The sequence below is a fragment of the Macaca nemestrina genome, chromosome 18, assembly GCF_043159975.1.
Source record: "Macaca nemestrina isolate mMacNem1 chromosome 18, mMacNem.hap1, whole genome shotgun sequence".
In the NCBI taxonomy this organism is placed as follows: Eukaryota; Metazoa; Chordata; class Mammalia; order Primates; family Cercopithecidae; genus Macaca; species Macaca nemestrina.
The window spans coordinates 26,377,548-26,397,017 of record NC_092142.1 but is presented as its reverse complement, the minus strand read 5'-3'; the positions used below and the strand labels follow the sequence as shown (position 1 = coordinate 26,397,017).

Below are 19,470 nucleotides of genomic sequence, written 5' to 3'. Positions count from 1 at the left end.
TCAATGGTTCCACACTCCAGACAGACTCAGCTTAACACAGCTTTTCTCCCTGAGCCCAAGATTCCCATCTCCAGCTGCCTTCAGAGGTCTTCCTAGGTTTTAATTCCTGATGTTCCCCCTAAAGCCTGCTCTCACCCTCTCTCCCTTCTCAGGAGATGAAGCATCCATCATTCTCACTGCTCAGACCAAGACTTAAAGGTCTTGTCTTTTTTCTCTCTCCCACCCATATCTAATCCAACAACAAGTCCAGCTGCCTCTGTCTTTACAATACCCAGGATCAGGCCGCTTCTCAGCACCCCCACAGCTGCTGCCCCAAATCAAGCCACGTCATCTCTCACGGAGATTCTGCAGCAGCCACCACCTGGTCTTCCTCCTTTCGCCTTCGCCTATGGTCATTCTCCCCACATGACCAGGAGGTGCATCCTGTTAAAGCCTGCCAGGTCCCGGTCCTCCTCTGCTCAAAATGCTCCCCTGGCTCCCACTACCCCCAGAGTAAAAGGCCAGGCCCTACAAATGACACAAGGCCCTACATGACCTGGCCTTGACCCCTCTGTCCTTCTCTCCCACCATCCTCGTTCCTCCTCCATCAGCCACACGGATGCCCCTGTCCCCACGACTTTGCCCTTGCTGTTCCCTCTGCAGAAATGCTCCTTTTCCAGAGATCTGCGTGGCTTCCTCTCACTTCCTGTAGTCTCTGCTCACATTCTCAGCGAGGCCCTTCTGAGGGCCCTATTTAATGTCACATCCCTCCCCAGTCCTCCCCAGCCCCCTTCCCTGTTTATTTCTTCTCTGACACCCCTTTATATTTTGCTTATTTATTTGCTTAGTGTCTGCCTGCCGCCACTGGCACATAAACTCTACAGAGGCATGGATTTGTGTCTATTTTGTTCACTGCTGAATCTCCAGGGCCCAGGACAATGTTTGGCACATGGCAGGTGCTTGATAAATATTTGCCAAATAAATGAAAGAATGAGTACACAAAGTTTTTTCTATAGGGCCCCAGTCTACACGACCAGCCTTGGTGATGCTCATTTGCTCCTAATACCTATTCTTTTCTTTGCTTCTATCACAATGAACAACTTGCTGGTCCCCCACACTCCTGTCTATGCTCCTATGTCCACTTCTGGTTGTGTGTGTGTGTATGTTTGAGACAGAGTCTCACTCTATTGCCCTGGATGGAGTGCAGGTGTCATCTCAGCTCACTGCAGCCTCGAACTCCCAGGCTTAAGTGATCCTCCCACCTTAGCCTCCCGAGTAGTTGTGACTAGGCCTCCCAAAGTGCTAGGATTACAGGTGTCAGCCACCATGCCTGGCCCACATCTGCTCTTATCTGCTGCCATCATCTATTCAGGCCTCAATGCCAATTCCTCCTGAAACCCTGGCCAGTCCGCTTTCCACTGCGTGTCCTGTTAGCTGAGTAAAGACTTCCTCCTCTGGACTCCCGTTCTTTCCCCATTGTTTCAGAGTTCATAAACTGCTACCATTCAGAGAACTGATTGCTCTGTGCTGAGTAATGGATTTGTGCGGAGTGGTTTGCATGTTTTATCTCATTGACCCATCATAGCAACTGATAAACTGGCTATTATGATTATCTCTATTTTACCGTTAAGGAAACGGAGGCATAGAGAGTCATCCAATGAGAAGTCACAAAGCTAGAATTTAAACCTAGCCTTGGACAGGCACAGTCTCGCACCTGTAATCCCAGCACTTTGGGAGGCCAAGGTGGGAGGACGGCTTGAGGCTAGGCGTTCAAGACCAGCCTGGGCAAGACAGTAAGACCCTGTCTCTACAAAAACAAAATAAACTAAAAAACACCTAGCTTTATTGAACTCCAGTGTCTCTGCTTGTCACCTTTAGTGTCAGGTTCCACCACGAAATTGTGAGATCTGAGACTTTAGCCAGGGCCGAGGTGACTTTCAAGTCACCAAAAAAAAAAAAAAAAAAGTAAACCGACCAGGACTCTTAGAGCCCCTAATGGGGACTGGACCATGGTAGATGACACAAGGTGGGTCCCTGGGCTCCCTGGCCTGAGTCACTGGCCAGACGTGAGTCACAGACACCACAACCAAAGCCATCCTGGGACAGTGTGGCCCAGCGTAAGGAGCAGAGCATTAACAACATGAGCTTCAGCATCAGACAGACCTGGAACAAGCCCTGGTTGTTGTTGTTGTTGTTGTTTTTGAGATAGGGTCTCACTCTTGTCATCCACACTGGAGTGCAATGGCATGAACACACCTCACTGAAACCTTGGCTTCCTGGGCTCAAGTGATCCTCCCACTTCAGCCTCCCAAGTAGCTGAGACTACAGGCACACACCACCACGCCCGGTTAATTTTTAATTTTTTTTTTGTACAGACGAGGTCTTGCCCTGTTGCCCAGGCTGGTCTTGAACAAGCCCTGGTTTCTTTTTAGCTGTGTGACTTAGGGCCTCACTTTTATTTGTAAAATGTGCAGCTGGATTCTGGATGTCACTGTCCCATCAGCCACGAGGTCACAGCACTTAGATTCCTGGACGCCATATCGGGACAGTGTAACCCCACCGCTAACCATGGGTGCCTGAACCAGGAGCAGGTGCCTGACCCAAGTAGGGCCAACAATCCTGAGAGGTTTGGATAAAAGGTTTAGGGTGGGCCAGGTCCCGTGGTTCACACCTGAAGTAATCGTATCCCTTTGGGAGGCCAAGGTAGAAGGATCAATTGAGCTCAGGAGTTTGAGACTCCATTTCTACAAAAAAAATAAAATAAAATAAGTTAGCTGGGTGTGGTGGTGCACCTGTGGTCCCAGGTACATGGAAGGCTGAGGTAGGAGGATCACTTGGCCTGGGAGGTCGAGGCTGCAGTGAGCTATGATCATGCCACTGCACTCCAGCCTGGGCAACAGAGGGAGATCTTGTCTTAAAAAAAAGGTTTAGGACAGACAAGGTGGCTCACACCTGTAATCCCAGCACTTTGGGAGGACAAGGTGGGCAGATCACCTGAGGTCAGGAGTTTGATCAACATGGAGAAACTCCATCTCTACTAAAAATATAAATTAAAAATATAAATATAAAATGAGTTGGGCATGGTGGTGCATGCCTATAATCCCAGCTACTTGGGAGGCTGAGGCAGAAGAATTGCTTGAACCCGGGAGGTGGAGGTTGCAGTGAGCCGAGATCATGCCATTGCACTCCAGCCTGGGCAACAACAAAACTCCATCTCAGAAAAAAAAAAAAAGCGTGGGGGGAGGTTTAGGGCAGATCTGGTTACTCTCTTTAAGTGGGTAAGTGAACTTAGGAGTCATTGGTGGGAACTATTTTCTGCTGGGTGAACTGAGAAAGAGAGTCAATTTGTACCAAGTAAGAAGGACACAGAAGCAGAGACGTAGACAGATAAGAGCTACAGAGACAGGACTTCCCAGGACCCTGGAGAGCTCCATCTGTTCTTAACATCCAGATGATTCTGTGAAGCTCCACTGCTTCAGAGCCTGTGAGAAAGTAATGAAGTTCCCCTTCTGCTCAACTAGACTAAGTTTATTTTTTCAACCAAGTCCTAAGTCATATAAATACTTACCTTGTAGAGCTGCTGTAAGAAATAAAAATAATAGGCTGGGTGCGGTGCCTAACACCTGTAATCCCAACACTTTGGGAGGCCAAAGCGGGTGGATCACCTGAGGTCAGGAGTTTGAGACCAGCCTGGCCAACATGGTGAAACCCATCCCTACTAAAAATACAAAATTAGCCGGGTGTGCTGGTGTCTCTATCACAATGAACAACATGCTGGTCCCCCATACTCCTGTATATGCTCCTGTGTCCACATCTGGTTGTGTGTGTGTGTGTGTGTGTGTGTGTGTGTGTGAGTTTGAGACAGGGTCTCACTCTATTGCCCTGGATGGAGTGCAGTGGCATGATCTCAGTTCTCTGCAGTCTCGACATCCTGGGCTCAAGTGATCTTCCCACCTCAGCTTCCTGAGTAGCTGGGACTACAGGTGCGTACCACCACATGCTGCTAATTTTTTTTGTACTTTTCTAGAGACAGGGCTTTACCATGCATGCTTGTAATCCCAGCTACTTGGGAGGCTGAGGCAGGAGAATTGCTAGAACCCAGGAGGCAGAGGTTGCAGTGAGCCAAGATCAGGCCATTACACTCCAGCCTGGGCAACAAAAGCACATACACACACATACACAAAAGTAATATATGCAAAGCCCTTACCTCAGTACCTGGCCCATGGTAAATAACATGGAATACATGGTTGCTAATATTATAATCAAGCCACAAGGACATACTATTACAGGAAATAGACAAATTAATCATCGTGCCCAGTCATCTAAATTACTGTTCCCTGGAAGGGTGGCATGTCGTGGGGTTCTGTCCTTGGTCCTCTCCCAGGCCATAATTTTATCAATGGCTGGATCTGGCTGTTGGAAGCTGTTTATTATGTTGGCAGATGACATTCAGATGGGAGGCACACAGAATAAACTGGATGACGGAATCTGGCTTCAGATCAATTTCTTCAGATTAGAGATGGAGCAAGAGTAGCTTGATAAAATGCATCATGGCCAAGGTAAAGGTCCTGTACAAGGGGAGGCACTGTGAGGGAAGGGTGGCTTGAGAAAAGTTCAGGAGGCAAAAGACAGGGCTTTTAGCTGATGTCCTCAGTATGAGCTAACATTATGGTATGGCTGTCAAAACCACCACTACCATGGCACAAAATGAGTGTGTGAGAAATATTTGCTCAGACTAAGACAGATGAAGGGCGCTAACATATTTTAGCAATGTAGATGTGCCAGGCCCCATGCTGAATACCTGACATTTGCTATTTCCATTGACACTCTCATTAACCCTAGGAGGTAGGTATTATTATCATTCCCCCCATTTGACAGGTGAGAATGCTGAGGCTTAAGAGGTGAAGTGACTGGACCAAAGTAGCAGAGAGCAGATATGGTATTTGAACCCAGTTTTCATTAGAAAGTGTAACTCCGGCCAGCACGGTGGCTCACGCCTGTAATCCCAGCTTTGGGAGGCTGAGGCAGGCCGATCACCTGAGGTCAGGAGTTCGAGACTAGCCTGGCCAACATGGTGAAACCCCATCTCTACTACAAACACAAAAATTAGCTGGGCATGGTGGTGGGCGCCTGTAATCCCAGGTACTCGCGAGGCTGAGGCAGGAGAATTGCTTGAACCCGGGAGGCGGAGGCTGCAGTGAGCCAAGACCGCACCATTGCACTCCAGCCCGGCAACAGAGTGAGACGACTCTGTCTCAAAAAAAGAAAAAAAAAGTACAACTCCATTCCTATATTCTATACTGATCAGCTCAAAATTGGAACATCTCATTTGGTTCTGAGTGTATTTTTAGAGAAAGATGAATCTTTCCAGATGAAGGTGAGCAGGCAGGTGAAAACAGGAAGTCTCCTTGAGAATGAATCAAGTTTGGAAAACCAACAGCAAGTCCATATATCAATCTCTCCTACCCGAGTCCACAGAAATGACACCATTTAAAGTCTATGGCAGCATAGGCTTATTTCCCAGCACTTTGGGAGGCCAAAGTGGAAAATAAAAAGGGGTGCCACTAAAAAAAAAGATTTTTAATCTTTTAGTTAAAGATGTTGAGAAATCCCTGAGAAATGAATGGCAGACAGAATTGAATTAATGAACAAAAATACAGGCCAAAACAGAAGCTAGGAAGGACAGCTGCAAAAGGTGAAGGTGGGCCTGGGCTGCTCCAAACCTAGAGGCAGCACCTTCTCCAGGGACAGGAGAAAGCCCCAGGCCAAGGGTCAAATAGATTGACGGAGAGCTCCCATGGGGATACCAGGAGGCAGCTTGTCAATCCCACCAACCTTCAGGAGTTGTGACTATGGGTCTTCGGGACAGAAAGGCAGGACATAGCCAGAAAGAAAAAAGAGATCCTGCGCTCACAAGACCAAGCATTACATCATACTTCTTGCAGCAAGTTCTGACCCTCTGCCTGTAAGTATTGGCAGCAATCTATAGCATCTACAGAGAAGGAAATGGGAAATCAGTGGCTCATGCCTGTAATCCTAGCACTTGGGAGGCTGAGGCAGGAAGAATGCTTGAGGCCAGGAGTTCAGACCAACCTGGGCAACATGTGAGACACCTTCTCTATAAACAAACAAAGAAAAAAAGAAAGAAAAAGAAAATATGAAACAGGAAATCATACTACACAGAAGAGCACATATCCACAAATCACAAAACATTTCAGGAAAACCAACATCCATGAAAGACAGGGACTTACTTAATAAATAGAAGAAATAACAATCAAACAGATAATAATGCAAGCAGAGACACTTAAAATATATTTAATATTATCAGAAGAATAAAAGAGGAAGGACATTGCATATATCAAACAAGAACAGCCTACTACAGAAAAAGAATTAAAAAATTACATTGATAGTAACTTGGGAAACATAAAAAAAATCACAAATAAAAGATTTAATCATCAAAATAAATCATTTGTGACCAGCCTGGCCAACATGGTGAAACCATGTCTCTACTAAAAATACAAAATTAGCCAGGAATGGTGGTGGCTGCCTGTAATCCCAGCTACTTGGGAGGCTGAGGCAGGAGGGAGGCAAAGGTTGCAGTGAGTGGAGATCATGCCACTACACTCCAGCCTGGGCCACAGATCGAGACTCTGTCTCAAAATAAATAAATAAATAAATAAATAAATAAATAAATAAATAAAATAAAATAAAATAAAAAATAAAAGAAATCAAAGCATGCTGAAGGACAGAACAGATACAGATAGAGAGAAAATTAGTGATCTGGAAGATTAAACAGAGGCATTTTTCCAAAACACAGGAATAAAGACAAAAAGGACTGGCAAAAATATAAAAAGCTGTTAATTGCTATTCCATACAATTAGAAAGACAGGCTTTCTCGGATGTTTTTGGTAGAAGTGTAAATTCAGATTTTCTCATGAAGCTATTTCCAGATTTTCCACCACATGAGCCAAACAAATCCCTATTATTTAGGCCAAGGGTAAGCAAATTAATCACATGTCAAATCTGGCCAGCCACCTACTTTTGCAAATAAAGTTATACTGGAACACAGCCATGCTCATTTACATATTGACTGTGGCTGCTTTTGTGCTCAATGGCATAGTAGTTGTGACAAGAGACTGTGTGGCCCACAAAGACTGAAATATTTATTATCTGATCCTTTACAGAAAAAAGTTTGCTGACCCCTGGTTTAGACAATTATTAGTTGGGTATCTTGCTATTTGTGGCCAAAGCTACTCCTAATTGAAATAAATAATAGAGTTGCATAGGCTGGGCGCAGTGGCTCATGCCTGTAATCCCAGCACTCTGGGAGGCCAAGGCAGGCAGATCACTTGAGGCGAGAAGTTTGAAACCATCCTGGCCAACATGGTGAAACCCTGTCTCTACTTAAAAAAAAAAAAAAAAAAAATACAAAAATTAGCTGGGAGTGGTGGGGCACACCTATAATCCCAGCTACTCAGGAGGCTGAGGCACAAGAATCCCTTGAGTCTGGAAGGCGGAGGTTTCAGTGAGCTGAGATCACACCACTGCACTGCACTGCAGCCTGGGCAACAGAGTGAGACCCTGGTTAAAAAAAAAAAATAGAGTTGCATAAATAGAAAAAGCTCCAGAAAGACGAACATCCAATGTATAACAGCAGTTATTTCTGGGAAGGGGAACGAGATTGAGGGTAAATTTGACGGACTATTTTTATTTAACGTGCAAACTTGAAAATTTTTTAACAACAACGTACTCAAATTATTTTGCAATTTAATTTTTCCGAGAAGAACTGAAGGTCTTACACCATGATAAAGAACAAACTACTGATGCATTAAAACACGTGGATGGAGCCAGGCATGGTGGCTCAGTTACTTGGGAGGCTGAGGCAGGAGGATTGCTTGAGCCCAGGACTTTGAGGCTACAGTGAGCTGTGACTGCACCACTGCACTCTAGCCTGGGTGACAGAGCAAGGCCCTTCTCCAAAAAAAAAAAAAAGAAGGAGTCAAAATAGTGTTTATCCTTGGAGAGGTATTAACTGGGAGGGGACATGTGAAAACCTCTTAAATATAGATTATTCTACATTTGATGTGAATAACTGATTTTATATATTTATATATAAAAATTCATAAAACTATACACTTAAGCTTGTTTATTTTATTGAACATAAGTTATACCTCAATAAATACATTTTAAAAAGAATAATGCAAAGTAGGCATTTTTCATTGTCCCTTACTATGGTCCTATTTCTGAAATATATGTAGTTGCATGGAAAAAAAATGCTAGAGGCACAGTGGCTCACGGCTGTAATTCCAGCACTTTGGGAGGCAGAGGCAGGAGGATCACTTGAGTTCAGGAGTTCAAGACCAGCCTGGGCAATGTGGTGAGACCCTGTCTCTACAAAAAATACAAAAATTAGCTGGAGATGGTGGCATATGCCCATAGTCCCCAGACACCCGGGAGGCTGAAGTGAGAGGATCGCTTGAGCCATGTTCATGCCACTGCACACCAGCCTGGGTGACAAAGTGAGAAAGTGAGAACCTGCCTCAAAAAAAAAAAAAAAAAAAGAAAAAAGAAAAAAAAAAGAAGAAAAGAAAAAGGGAAAAGGAAAAAGAAAAAAAAAAGCTAGAAAGAAATATAAAAATAAATACAGACAATCCCAATGGCTCATCTTAGGATTTTTCGACTTTATTGTGGTATGAAAGCAATATACATTCAGTGGAAACCGTATTTCAAGTCCCCATACAACCATTCTGTTTTTCACTTTGAGTACAGTACTCAGTAAATGACATGAGATATTCAACACTTCATGATAAAATATGCATTGTGTTAGATTATTTTGCCCAACTGTAGGCTCATATAAGTGCACTGAGCACATTTAAGGTAGGCTAGGTTAAGCTATGATGTTCAGCAGGTTAAGTATATTAAATGCATTTTCTTTTGATTTACAGTATTTTCAACTTAGGATGGGTTTATTGGGACATTGTATGTTGAGGAGCATCTGTAACAGTGATTATCTAGGTGGTAGGATGACGAATCATTTGTGTACCTTTCTGCATTTTCTAATTTCTTGACAATCAGCATGCATTAATTGTGGAATCAGAAATAAATTAAATGTCGAATGCAGGGCCCACCGGGCTGGGTATCTGCAGATGTCAACCACTAACCCTGCCTTCCTACGCCAACCCCAACTACTCCAGCGGATGGAACACGGTGTGGACAGGATCCGACAGAGGGACTCAATGAATGATAAACAGGAAACACTTAAACAGCCCTTACAGATAATGGTTCTAAGTGCTTTGCATGTATTAGTCTTTTAATTCTCTCAACAACCCAGGAGGAGGTACTCTATTTTCAGCTCCATTCTGCAGCTGAGGAAACTGACATGCAGGAAGGTTAGGTAATTGCTGAAAACCATACAGCTAGTGGTAGAGCCAGGATGTGAACCTAGGCTGTCTGTCCCAGCCTCCTGCCCTGCCTGCCTGGGATCGCTCCACCCCTCAGTGCCAAGCCATCTTCCAGGACTTCAATAAAGACGACTGGCCCAAATAATGTATTTTTTAACGAGTTTAGGTTTCTATATTAAAAAAAAAAAAAGCTGGAAAAGTCCAGAACTTTATCGAATTTCCTTATACTTATTTCAATTTCTGTTTTTGTTTGTTTGTTGTTTTGAGACAGGGTCTCGCTTTGTCACCCAGGCTGGAGTGCAGTGGTGCAATCTTGGCTCATTGCAGCCTCAATCTCCCAGGCTCAGGTGACCCTCCCACCTCAGCCTCCTAAGTAGCTGGGACTACAGGCACACGACACCATGCCTGACTCATTTTTGTATTTTTAATAGATATGGGGTTTTGCCATGTTGGCCAGGCTGGTCTCGAACTCCTGGGCTCAAGTGATCCTTCTGCCTTGGCCTCCCAAAGTGCTGGGATTACAGGTGTAAGCCACTGCACTCAACCTTATTTCAGTTTCTGTTTTGAATTATATAGTGGTGGTGGGGAGGAAGGCACAGTTCAGTGGCTCCTTTTTTTATCGGTAATTCTTTTTAACTGTAATTTTTATTTTTTTGAGGCAGGGTCTCACTATGTTGCCCAGGCTGGCCTCAAATTCCTGGGCTCAAGTGATCCTCCTGCCTAAGCCTCCCAAAATGCTAGGATCACAAGCATGAGCCACCACATCTGACCTTCAGTAGCTTCTTTTTAAAATTTTTAAAATTTATTTTTATTTTTAATTGTTGTGGGCGCATAATGGGTGTATATATTTATGAGTTACATGAGCTGTTTTGATACAGGCATGCAATGCATAATAAGCACATCAGGGTAAAAGGGGTATCCATCCCCTTAAGCACTTATCCTTTGTGTTTATAAACAATCCAAATATATTCTTTTAGTTATTATTTTTTTAAGACAGAGTCTCCCTCTTATTGCCCAGGCTGGAGTGCACTGGCATGATCTCGGCTCGCTGCAACCTCTGTTTTCCGGGTTTAAGTGATTCTCCTGCTTCAGCCTCCCCAGTAGCTGGGACTACAGGCATGTGCCACCACACCGGGATAATTTTTGTATTTTTAGTAGAGACGGGGTTGCACCATGTTGGCCAGGCCAGTCACTCCTGGCCTCATGTGATCTGCCCACCTCAGCCTCTCAAAGTGCTGGGATTGCAGGTGTGAGCCACTGCACCTGGCCTCTTTTAATAATTTTTAAATGTACAATTAAATTGTTTTTGCCTATAGTCACCATGTTGGGCTAGCAAATACTAGGTCTTATTCATCCTTTCTAGTTTTTTTTTTTTTTTTTTTGAGACAGAGTCTCACTCTATTGCCCAGGCTGGAGTGCAGTGGCATGATCTTGGCTCACTGCAACCTCCGCCCCCTCCCCAGGGTTCAAGCAATTCTCCTGCCTCAGCTTCCCGAGTTGCTGGGTTCACAAGCATGTGCCACCATGCCCGGCTAATTTTGCATTTTTAGTAGAGATGGGGTTTCACCACGTTGCCTGGGCTGATCTTGAACTCCTGACCTCAAGTGATCCGCCTGCCTTGGCCTCACAAAGTGCTGGGATTACAGGTGTGAGCCACTGCGCCTGCACATTTTTTCTAATTTTTTTGTGCCCATTAACTACCCTCACTTCTCCTGCCACCCTCCGTAGCTTCTGGGACCCATCCTCCTATTCTCTACGTCCATGAGTTTAATTTTTAGCTCCCATAAATGAGAACATGCGAAGTTTGTCTTTCTGTGCCTGGCTTATTTCACGAAACGTAATAACCTCCAGTTCCACCCATGTTGTTGCAAATGACAGGATCTCATTCTTTTTTATGGCTGCATAGGACTCCATTGTGTGTGTGTACCACATCCTCTTCACACATGTGTCTGTTGGACACTGAGGTTGCTTCCGAGTCTTGGCTATTGTGAACAGTGCTGCAAGAAACATGGGAGTGGAAAAATCTCTTCGATATACCCATTTCCTTTCTTCTGGGTATACACTTAGGAGTGGAATTGCTGGATCGTATAGTAGCTCTATTTTGAGTTTTTTGAGGAATCTCCAAACTGTTCTCCATAGTGATTGTACTAATTTACATTCCCCACAAACGTGCACAAGGATTCCCTTTTCTCTGCATCCTCGCCAGTATTTGTTTTTGCCCGTCTTGAATAAAAGCCATTTTAACTGGGATGAGATATCTCACTGTAGTTTTGATTTGTGTCTAGTGGCTTCTAACTGGAATCTGGCTGTAGTTAATTGCATTGAGTTGGGGGCGCTGAGTATCAGACCAGCTCCCTTTGCCAGATGAGGAAACTGAGGCTCACATTAACCAGGCAGTCGTTGCCTCTGCCCGGCCCTGTGGTCACAGGAGTACAGGGTCCTCCTGTCTGGCTGTGAACTAGTAGCAGGGGCCTGCGGGGAGGAGGGGGAGCAGTGTACTCTTGCCACTTTGCCAGGGTACACAGAACACAGGCTGTCGGCTGAGCCCTGTACTTGCTGTGTTACCCAGGGCAGGCTGTCTCACCGCTCTGAGCCTAGACTTTTTCTCATGTAAGTTAATATTGCTTGCCTTCTTGGACATTGTGAAGAGTCAACAAGACAACAGATGTCAATATCACTTTTTTTTTTTTTTGAGATGCAGTTTCGCTCTTGTCGCCCAAGCTGGAGTGTGGTGGCACAATCTTGGCTCACTGCAACCTCCGCCTCATGGGTTCATGCAATTCTCCTGCCTCAGCCTCCTGAGTAGCTGGGATTACAGGCGCCCACCACCAGGCCCGGCTACTTTTTGTATTTTCAGTAGAGACAGGGTTTTGCCATGTTGGCCAGGCTGGTCTCAAACTCCTGACCTCAGGTGATCCACCTACCTGGGCCTCCAAAGTACTGGGATTACAAGCGTGAGCCACCACGCCTGGCTGTGAACATAATTTTTAACAACTGTGCTGTCAGTTACTATTCCCATCACACAGTGGCCATGAAGGGGAGAGTTGCTGTTTTTTGCCTTTCGCCCTTTTTCTGGCACCACTATCCTGATTTTCCTTTGGGAAAATATCCCTTCCTAACCATGTGCTTAACGTAGGGTTGACCCCACCCAACCTTTGTTTCCAGGACAAGTGTACAACCCTCGATGGGCCAGTGAGCCTCGATCTGGGGCTGTGGTTGCACAGTTAGACTTGGAGAGTGTTCACTCTTTGCTGAAGTTGCTGAGAGAATTCTGATAATGACAGGAAGGAGAAGGGGAAAGGGAGGAGGAAGCGGAGGATGAGGAGGAAGTGCCGCTCGCTATTCAGGGATTCGCGACCTGTAGGGCACTGTTCTAGGCACCCCAACCACCTAGTGAGACAGGTGCTCCCACTATCCCCATTCTATATAGAAAGAAACTGAAGCTCTGAGGTGGCTGAGCTGCTTGGGTGAGTGAGGAGCCAGGATTCATCCCCGAACCTTTTAAATCTAGCACCTGAGCTTTCCCCACCATGCCATCTGGCCTCTATACTGTAAGCCTGAGGCTGCTGGTGGCCATCTTGCCACCTGGTGGAGAACAGACCTGCCACCGAAGAAGGCAGAGTCAAGAGGGACTAAGTCAGAGCACCTAGATCCATCCATGCCTGATGTCCACCCCTGAACTTTTCAGCTAGGTGAGGCAACAAATTCCCTTTTTTTGCAGAAGCTGGTTTAAGGAAGGCTTCTATCACTTAAACAGAAGCTGACAGACATGGCCTGTGGACACTAATAAAGCTGAAGTCACAGAAGCATTGGCTCTTGTCAGACTTGGGGGATCACAAAGGAAACGGGGACTCAGAGTGGGGAAAGCAAGTGTGTCCATGGTCAGTGACGGCAGCCAGGACCGGAGCCCACATGGCCTGGCACTTTCATGACCTGTGTCTTGCTCCTCCAAAAGTGTCCCCAGAGAAAGTGACGGTTTTCACGGGGTGTTTTTATCCTGCAGACATACCTTTCCTGAGTAACTTGCAGGAACCTCCTCTTAGCACCATTCTCTCTTCTAATCATATTCCATATTCCATACAGTGATTTCTGGGGGTGGAGGGAGGAGGTAAAGGGAGCTATTTGAAAGGCTATTTCATGCCTAAGATCTGAGGATAGAGAAAACTCTGATGGCGCTCTGTTGAAGGGCACATTGTTTATCCAAAACAGACTCGGGAAAGGGAAGCTGTCAACATTATCTCTGTCTGGTCACAAATTGCAGCTCTCTGATGGGTTTTTCCTAGAGTTTAATCTTGTGTTGGAAGCTAAGCTGATACCAGGAAGGTTTTAGACATGTCAATCTCCTTCCTGGCATTTTAGCAGAAATTGATTCTCTTTGCTTTTCGGGGCTGGAGTCTTGGCCCTGTTGTTGTTAAACTTGGGTGTTTGTGTACACATCTCCTGCAGCGCCCAGCCTGACTGCAGAGGTACCGGGGCAGGCTGGGGACTCACATACAAAGGAATTCCAACAGGGAGGGATTATGCACCATTCTTCCATCATACCAAAGGGGCCCAATCTGTGTCCTGCTTTTTTTCAGCAAGACTTCTCCACCTGTGACTTTCAAGGGATTCATTTTGCAAATACGCTATTTTGCCCTGCCAGTCCTAAATTATAATTGTTGACATTTATTGAGCTCCGAGTATGTGCCAGGTTCTGTCCTAAGCACTTGACACATATGAACTCACTGAATCCTTGCCACGGTCCTGTGAAATGCAGGTTTTATATCATCCCCATCTTACAGAGAGGGAAGTCGAATCACGAAAAGGTAAGTCACTTGCCTGAGTGGTAGAGCTAGCCTAGGAATCCAGGCTGTTTGGTTCCAGGGTTCGCAGGCTCAATTCCTCTGCTGCACTGCTTCTAATCCTGCCCTGTGTCTTATTGCCCTGCATAAATCAGAATTTTTCAATGTTACGGGGGCCCCTCTCTTCGAGTTCTCAAAGCTGCAGAGAGACCAAGACCTCAGGAAGCAGAAAGACTGACAACAATAATTTCGCAACTGGGAACGCATTTGGCAGTTGAATCTAAAATAGATTTTGTTCTTCTCTGCCCAGAAATATGAACTAAAAGGTTTCATTCCAGTAAAAGTGCAGAGTTGGAATGTGAGCTGTCATATCAGGCTCTTTGTAATGCAACACCACCAACTTGCCTTTTCTTTTTTGTTTGTTTCCTTTAAAAAAACTTTTTTTTAAACAAAGCAATTGAGATCTGCAAGTATGGATGGGGCAACTCCTGAATCCCCACAAAACTGAAGTTAAAAGAACATGGAGAACTGAACAGAGAAAAGGGAAGGGAGTATCTGCAGTTTGCGCACTAGTGGAGTCTGAAACTTACAGAAAAGTCACCTGTCTCACTGGCGCCTGCAATCAGCCAAGACAAATCTTATGAGCTCAGGGCTGCAAGAGATGGCTTGCAGAAATTGAGGTGCTGCAATTCACAATTGCGACATGGAACCCACCAAAATTCCCACCAATCAATGAGTAGATAAAGAAACTGTGGTATGTATATACAATGGAATACTACTCAGCCATAAAAAGGAATGAATTAATGGCATTCACGCAACATGGATAGAACTGGAGACTATTATTCTAAATGAAGTAACTCAGGCATGGAAAACCAAACATTGTATGTTTTCACTTACAAGTGGGAGATAAGCTATGAGGATGCAAAGGCATAAGAATGACACAATGGACTTTGGGGATTCAGAGGGAAAGGGTGGGAAGGAGGTGAGGGACAAAAGACTACAAATTGGGTTCAGTGTATACTGCGTGGGTGATGGGTGCACCAAAATCTCACACGTCACCACTAAAGAACTTACTCATTTAACCAAATACCACCTGTTCCCCAAAAACCTATGGGAAAACAAAAGAAATCAAGGTGCTAGATATGTCCCCAAGTCCTTCCCAAGTAAACACCCCTCCTCTCACCCCCACAAGACAAGTGAACTAGGGAACTATAGGGGTGGCCACTGAATGGCTCCATTGTGGGCACCTCAGTCAAGGATAGCCACACTTGAATCTGGCCAGCTTGCTATGACATAACCTGGGGGGAAACAAAAAAGAAGCTCTATCCCTTTCATGCACTGTTAAAAGACGAATTGGAAACATCAATTTAAATAGAGCACACCCCCTCTGATCCATTAGTTCTACTTTAAAGCATTTAACCTTTGGCTATTCCTATGTACACAGGGATGTCTGCTCCAGAATATTCTTTAAAGTATTCTCATAGTAGCAAAAGACTATTAATAGAGCAGATATTCATTAATCAGGAATTAGTAATACATTTATGCAATTATTTAGGACCAAAACCTGATCTGAAATGACATAAAATTTATAGCCTTTATTTACCCACTTAGTATACATATTCATATTTTGCTGTACACACACTATATATATGTTTTAGAGATAGGGCCTCACTATATTGTCCAATCTGGACTCAAACTTCTGGGGTCAAGTGAGCCGCCCACCTCAGCCTCCCAAGTAGCAGGTGGGATAACAAGCAGGAGCCACTGCAATGAGCTCTGTGCATATATTAATGTATTTGATTATAGAATGCTTTTCCAGGTCCTCCTAGGATGGTATAACTTTTTAAATATAAAAAAGTGAAATATATTTGGTCTTAAATATTTCAAGTAAAGAATTACATTCCTGTAAATCCACAATGGAGTACTAGGCAGCCATGAAAAGAGTGAGGTCTGTCCATATGACCTGCTGAGGAATGCTCTCTAAGACATGTTGTTAAATGAAAAAAAAAAAAAAATCAAGAAGAAAACAATATGTATTGCATGAGGGGGATGGATGGGTGGGTAAAGGAGACAAAGCATACATTCTGCATAGCTGTATACCTGTAGAATATTTCTGGAAGGACACATAAGACATTGATTATAGTTATTGCCTCTTGGGAGGGCAACTGAAGGCTGGTGTCAGGAATATTGTATTTCCTGAATACTCTTGAGTATTGATTAGCCAGGCCAGCCTCTCTCACTGACCTGTGGCCTGGGCTTATAGAGGAGGAACAGCTAATAGGAGAATCAAGACAGCAACAAGGACCAAGCTAGGTGGCTCAGGCCTATAATCCCAGAACTCTGGGAGGCCGAGAAGGGAGGACTGCTTGAGCCCAGGAGTTCAAGATCAACCTGGGCAACATGACAAAACCCCGTTTCTACAAAAATTAGCTGGGTCTGGTGGTGCACACCTGTGGTCTCCACTACTCAAGACGCTGAGGTGGGAGGATCACTTGAACTTGGGAGGCAGAGGTTTCAGTGAGCTGATACAGCACCACTGCACTCCAATCTGGGCGGCAGAGCGAGACCTGTCTCAAACAAAAAGCAAAAAAGATAGCAACAAGGTCAAGAGACCCAGAAGACCCAGACGGGAGCAGAGGTGTGTTTGTGGTTGCACACTGAAGAGACAGAGAGGGCTGTCCGGATAACCTTGTCCCTGGAGGCACCCTGGATCCTGGACTTGCTGTGTTTTAATGTTTTAATGTTGTTGCATTCCCCTCACACCCCAGTCTCCTCTTTTGCTTGGGAAAAATGAAGGAAGCCTCTAGCCTTGCACCAGAAGTCTCTGTTAATAGCAGGAAGGTGTGTGTGTGTGTGCATGTGCATGCATGCAAAGGGAAGGCTTAACATTTTCTAGTTGGGTGAGTTCAATGACTTTTGCAATCCTTGCAAAGTCAGTTCAGCAGACGAGTGTGCTGTCAAGAGCATTTTTTGGAATCTCCAATCAACTGCAAAAATGGCCGTCAGTTATCATGGGAGGCTCTCAGAGTGGTTAAGAATGAGGGCCCTGGGGCTAGCCTGCCTGAGGCCCAGGTGCCTGGGGACACACAGTCAAGAAGCAGGAAGGCTGGAATCAGCCTCCGGCTGGAGTGAGGGAGGTCCCTTCTGTAGGAAGTAATTAATTGTGCTGCCTTCTCCTTGGGAATCTCTCTGTTAAATCCTAGACACTTCAAGTTATGTAACAACTAACATCTATGGAACACTTAGTGTGTGCCCAGCACTGTGCTAGTTATGTTAATACATGACTGTATTAACTCTCTCCAAAGTGGGCATTATCAAACAAGGTGAGGGGGCTCAAGAGACTTGTCCAAGGTCAACAGCTGGGATTTGAGGCAGAGCTGCTTGGCCCCAGGACCTGAACTGCAGCCCTCACAGCAAACTGGAGGTATTAATTCACAGAGCCACCAGGGGCCTCAGTGGCTCTGACCACTAAGGGGACATGTCCCCAGCACCATGCTCATGAGCCCCACAGTGCCCTAGGCACCAGTGTGGATGCTGTAGGGATGAACTGGATGATGAATACATATTTCTTCCTCCTCTGTGATCTCCTTTTTTCTAACACTGCATGATAAATTTACTTCCTAATGATTTTTGAGTAAACTACAATGACCACAATTTCAAAATCATTAATAATTCATGTCCAAGGGCCATAAACACTACATAATCTCCACAGGCAGGAACCATGAATACTTGTTAGAAACGAGGCTGAGAATATTTTTACCAGTTGAACTGAACTTATCTACTGCCTTCAAGCCAACCATCAAAGCTACATTTTTCAGAAATGACTGTGACCTGGCCAGGCACAGCGACTCAACCCTGTAATCCCAGCACTCTGGAAGGCCAAGGCGGGCGGATCCCTTGAGGGCAGGAGTTTGAGGCCAGACCGGCTAACATGATGAAACCCCATCTCTACTAGAAATACCAAAATTAGTCAGGCATGGTGGGACGCACCTGTAATCCCACCTACTCGGGAAGCTGAGGCAGGAGGATCGCTTGAACCCGGGAGGTGGAGGTTGCAGTGAACTGAGATCGTGTCACTGTACTCCAACCTGGGTGACACAGTAAGACTATGCCTCAAAAAAAAAGAAATGGCTGTAACCTTTCCAATACCTCAGTTCAGGCCACCTCTCCAGGAAGCCTTTCCCGCCTCTGGCGCTCCCTGGAGCTTTATTTGGGGCTCATCTGTAATGTTTATCATTCTCTTCTTTGGTTTTGCCTCTTGGTATCTGTGACAGCGGTGGAGAACTGAGGTGCCTTCGGGGCCAGGGAAGCCAGGCACAGGGTACAGGCTCTACGACCTGGGTCGAGAGCCAGAGCTATTTATTTTGTTTTCTTTTTTTGAGATAGAGTCTCACTCTGTCGCCCAGGCTGGGGTGCAGTGGTGTGATCTTGGCTCACTGCAGCCTCTACCTCCTGGGTTCAAGAGATTCTCCTGCCTTGGCCTCCCGAGTTGCTGGTACTACAGGCATGTACCACTACGCCTGGCTAATTTTTGTATGCCAGAGTCTACTTAATCCATGGAAAGAGCTGGTTCTTATCCATGGCTGCACATCGGAACCACTTGGGGGATTAAAACATTCTGATGCCCAGGTTGCACACCCAGATATTTTAACCTAACTGGTTTGGAAAGAGGCCTGGACATTGGGTTAGTTATGTAAGTACGAATGAATGAATGAACATACGAATGAATGAACTGCACCAGGCCCTGTGCTGAGTGCTTTATGCCAGTGGTTCTCAAACTGCTGCACATTAGAATCACCTGGGAACTTCTTTTTAATTAAAAAAACTTTTTTTGAGACAGGGTTTTGTTGTCCAGGTTGGAATGCAGTGGTGTTATCATAGCTTATTGCAGCCTTGAACTCCTGGGCTTAAGTGATACTCCCGCCTCAGCCTCCAGGGCAGCTGAGATTACAGGCACAAGATACCACACCTGCTTTTTATTATTTTATTTTATTTATTTTGAGACAAGTCTCACTCTGGCGACCAGGCTGAAGTACAGTGGCGCGGTCTCGGCTCACTGCAACCTCCACTGTCTGAGTTCAAGTGATTCTCCTGCCTCAGCCTCCCAAGCAGCTGGGATTACAGGCACCCACCACCACGCCCAGCTAATTTTTGTATTTTCACTAGAGATGGGGTTTTACCATGTTGGCCAGGCTGGTCTCGAACTCCTGACCTCAGGTGATCTGCCCACCACAGCATCCCAAAGTTGGGATTACAGGTGTGAGCCACCATGCCTGGCCTCACACTGTTTAATTTTTAAAAATTTTTTT

At 45.3% G+C, this 19,470-nt stretch overlaps 1 protein-coding gene across 8 annotated transcripts in view; it reads right to left on the bottom strand.

The window, feature by feature from the left end:
* KATNI (katanin interacting protein) overlaps nt 1-19,470 on the bottom strand; it is a 233,051-nt gene that overhangs the window by 186,449 nt on the left and 27,132 nt on the right. For 2 of the 8 annotated variants that reach the window (XM_011710199.3, XM_011710201.3), the window contains one exon: nt 14,199-14,303. The exons of the other annotated variants lie outside the window; for them this stretch is intronic. The gene's annotated coding sequence lies outside the window, so the exon portion shown is untranslated. The remainder of the gene's footprint in view (nt 1-14,198; nt 14,304-19,470) is intronic. 8 annotated transcript variants of the gene reach the window in all.